Source organism: Amphiprion ocellaris, chromosome 21 (genome assembly GCF_022539595.1).
Source record: "Amphiprion ocellaris isolate individual 3 ecotype Okinawa chromosome 21, ASM2253959v1, whole genome shotgun sequence".
In the NCBI taxonomy this organism is placed as follows: domain Eukaryota; kingdom Metazoa; phylum Chordata; class Actinopteri; family Pomacentridae; genus Amphiprion; species Amphiprion ocellaris.
This window is the reverse complement of record NC_072786.1, coordinates 25,774,495-25,779,116: the sequence shown is the minus strand read 5'-3', so window position 1 is coordinate 25,779,116 and position 4,622 is coordinate 25,774,495.

The window sequence follows — 4,622 nt, the reverse complement described above, 5'->3', positions numbered from 1 at the left end:
AGTTAGTTGATGTAGGTCGCAGCAACAGTCACACTGTGAGATGATCACCCCCAATTTCTGACAGTCAGAATTTGATCGCAACTTGTCTTTAGTTGCAAGACCGTGACAACGGCCGTCCTTGAACCTGTCTCACAGTGCGACTTGGGGCCACCCATTTAGAGCCACGACCAAAGATATCAAGGATTCAAGGATATTTATTGTTATTGCATTTCTGCAACCAGATTTTGTTGGCACTTCCAAAAAACAAAACCAACATAGTATAACAAACAACGAACAGCTGTATAAAACTAGTATTTTTTAAAAAAAAAAAAAATATATATATATATATATACATATATATATATATATATATATATACACTCACACACAACTAAATAGAAACAAGTATTTAAAAAAGTGTAATCGCCACAATTCTCTCACGATTGTTATCTTTCGTCTGGGACGGCTGAAAATTGCACAGCTTGTAGAGGCCTTAATGGAGCAGTTTTACCAATTAGCACTGAGAAACGAGAGTAGGCACTTTAAATAAATTCCTTGAAAACAAAAAAGAGATTCTACATGGAAAGTTCTTTGGGTGGTTGGAACATACACAAAGGTCTCTAAAGCAACCACAAGTTCCTGCAGTGGAAAACTGCTTATTGCATGTTGAAGGCTGCCTTTGACTGTAGGAACTTAAGACAGGAGGGAAGTTACAAGAATGTTTATTTTCCCTTTCAACTGTTCCAGTTCAACTGCTTTAACTGCAATGTTAACTCCACCAAAATGACAACGAATAAAGTAGCTGCTGAACCTAACTCCAGTTCTATGAGTACGTAGGAAACAAAACAATGGAGGTTTGTTATTTAGCCAGTATGGTGAATTTTATGTAGAAGACAATGATGTTTAAAGAAGACTGCTATGCAACAAGACATCTAGAGGCCAGAAGTGAGTTCAACCAAGTATCGTTGTCTTCTCCAAGTGTACTTAACCTGGATAAAGAACATTTACACTCTTAGAACTTCCCTGAAAAAGGTTCTACAGGTTCGTTTCTTGTGGTCGGAAGATGAACAAAGCTTAATAATGGCCTGCAAGTTCTAGCATTCAAGGACAAGTTGTTTTGTTTGCTGTTGTTAAAAAATAATATTTTCCTTTTTCCGGTGAAGTAAACAGCAGGAAACACAGACTCTTTCAGTCAAACACATGTCATATATATTCAAATCAAATTGATTTGAACACAATGTTTGTGCATCGAATCACAGATCTGGCTTAGCTACGCCCCTAATTTCTGCATTTACAAGCTCTGAATACCAAATATGTAGAGTCGATTCCCCCTGAAGGCCACTTATAAAACATGCAGCTGATTTCCTCTCAGCCAGGAAACCACCTTGTTGCTGTCCCTGATGTGTGAACATCGATCTGAGGGATCGATTTGTTTAGATGATTATTAATCAGCCATCTGTCCGCGCAGATTTAAATAAAACCAACTGAATTCTCTGCAGATCTGCTGAATGAGCTCCCGCTTAAACTGCATCTCGAACTCTCAGACACGGGGAGGAAGAAACTCAATAATCCTTGAACACATTTGAAATATCACAGGACTGTTTCAAATCCCCAGAGCAGCTCTACAACCGCAAGACCATGCAAACACATTAAGTTAAAGAAAACGGCTCCAGTGGAGTCTTTACACAACAGATCCGGAGTCCAGAGAGTCGCTCCGAGCTTCATTATGAAACATGCAACAGCAGAATTACAACTGGATGGAGGAATACAAATGTGTTTTCAGAGAACCTTCTCTGCAACATTAAATATTATCACAACATCCCGAGGTACCAATTTAATAGTCTAAATACACGAAATATGACATTTATTTTATTATAATGTGAAAGTTTTCAGGTGATAATCGCATCCTTATCATGTGAAATTCGTGTCTGAATGAGGAAACTGTATGCAGAGAACAGAAAAATTGAGTATTTGTACAGTTATGGTGAGATTCTGCTGTTACTGACCACAATACTGATACTGTGGAAAGTATGTGTGCACATAGAAGGACATTAAAATGCATCCAACGCAATCACTAACCGCAGAATCTCACCATGTTTTAACCCTAACTTGACATAGAATTGAATTAAATCAAGAAATTAAGCATTTTTTTCTCAATTTTTCTGTGTTAAACAGCCGTCGAGCATGGAGGTAGTAGTATCATGTGCTGGGGCTATCTAGAAGTGCTTTAGCACTGATTTCAGACTGTATGTTAGGCTGGTTTTGGACTGATTTATGTTTGGTTTCAGTCTTGGTTCTCCTGGTTTGGGATGTGACTTAAATTTGGTTTAGAGTTTATTTTACTCTTAATCTGGTCCTTCAGGACTGGTTTCAGACTGTCTTGGGTGAGTCTTGACCTTTTTTAGGAGTAGTTTAAGTTTAGTTTTGGTCTTGATTATGCACTGGTTTTTGACCTTTTTTAAGGACTGGTTTCAGTCTGTTTCTAAAACTGGCTTCAGTTTTGGTTTAGGACTGCTTTCAGACTGTATTCTGACTGGTTCTGAACATTTTCTTGGAGGTTTAATTTTGGTCCTGGTTTTAGACATTTTTAGGACTAGCTTAAGACTGGTTTCAGACTGCCTTGGGTGGGTCTTGGACTTTTTTAGGAGTAGTTTAGGTTTGGTTTTGGTCCCGATTTTGGACTGGTTTTTGACTTTTTTAGGACCTGTTTCAGACTGTATGTTAGACTGGTTTTGGACTTTATTGGGACTGGTTTATGTTTGGTTTCAATCTTGGTTCTGCTGGTTTTGGATGTGATTTAAAGTTGGTTTAGGATTTATTTTACTCTGGATCTGGTCCTGGTTTCAGACTGTCTTGTGTGGAACTTAGACTTTTTTTTATGAATAGTTTAGGTTTGGTCGTGGTCCCAATTTTGCACTGGTTTTTGACATTTTTGCAACTGGTTTTGGACTGTCTTGGGCTTTTTTAAGGAGTAGTTTTCTAAAATTGGTTTTAGCTTTGATTTAGGACTGGTTTCAGACTGTCTTGGTCTTTTTTTAGGAGCAGTTTAGGTTTGGTTTTGGTCCCGATTTTGTACTGACTTTTTGGACTTTTTTTAGGACTGGCTTTGGACTGTTTCTAAAACTGGTTTCAGTTTTGGTTCTGGACTGGTTTCAGACTGTAGTCTGACTGGTTCTGAACATTTTTTGGACCGGTTTGGTCCTGGTTTTACACCTTTTAGTAGTGGTTGAGGACTGGTTTCAGACTGTCTTGGGCAGGTCTTTTTCAAATCCCAAGAACACCAAACATCAAGCATGGTGGTGGCAGTATCATGCTCTGTGGAAGTGGAGCTTCACACAAAGTAAATGGAATAATGAAGGAGGATTACCTCCATGTTCTTCAGGAAAACCTAAAACCATCAGCAGAAGGTTGCTCTTGGACACAGTTGGATGTTTCAACAAGACAATGAGCCCAAACACACATCAGATGTGGTAAAGAAATGGTTCAATCAGGCTAGAATGAAGGTTCTAGACTGGTCTCCCCAAAGTCCTGACTTAGACCTATCAAGAACCCGTGGACTGATGAAGAAACAAGTAAAACAAACTGAGTTGAACTGAACTGATTCTGTCCAGAGGAGTGAAAGATAAACCAGAAGATTGAAATCAGAAGAACTAAACTGAGGTGGAAATGGACAAATTTAACCAAATAGTAGCATTTCTGTTTGCAGATTTCATCATAGTCCTAGAAGATCTTTAATAAATCTAAGAAGGAACCAAAATGCATGATTGTGCATGATACTACCACCACCATGCTTGACGGTAGGTATAGTAAAATAAATTCAGAAGCAACATGTATGATTGTGTATTGTGACGAACATGCAGGTTTTTCAGTGATTTCATCTTAGAAAATTCAGAATTAAAGGAGTTTGGAAATTCAAGACTGCCATGATATGCATCGTCTTTACGAGTGGATGGATGAAGTTCTAGATTTGCATGGTTTACTTTCAGAGCATTGCGAGCTGCATCAGGTTTGCAGCCTGCTGCAGATCTGTGTTGGTGTTCTTCTATGTATCTCTCTCTGAAATCCATAAAACAGAAACCAAAAGAATCTAACCAAGGTAAAAATGGACAGAAGAAATTAAACCACATATCAACATTTCAGTATGCATATTTTTGACCCAGCAGATTGTGTCATAACTCCAGAAGACCTTTAATAAATCTAAGAAAGAACCAAAATGCATTGTGCATGATACTACCGCCTCCATGCTTGAGGGTAGGTATAATACAATAAATTTTGGAATTAGGCTCCTAGAGTTATATAAGTCATTGGAAACTCAAGACTATCTTGAACTTTACAAGTGGGTGGAACCTTTTGTTCATCATTGTAGCCGCTATTTACATTGTATTTCTTCAGCTACTTAAAATGAGCCCACGGAACTCTCTTCTGTAGAAATGTGGAGTTTCCTACAATATGGACACCACACAGTGGCTGTACTTGAAGGATGTAAAGTGTCAGCAGACCTGCTCCCACTCCCACTCCCACTTCACGCCTCTTGGTCTGAGCAACTCTCGCTGTGGCAAACTCTCAGCCGGAGTGGGCAGCGAGTGGACGCTGGAGGTCGGATGAAACGAATCTAAGAGTCTGCAGCTCTGGGAGGTGAACTG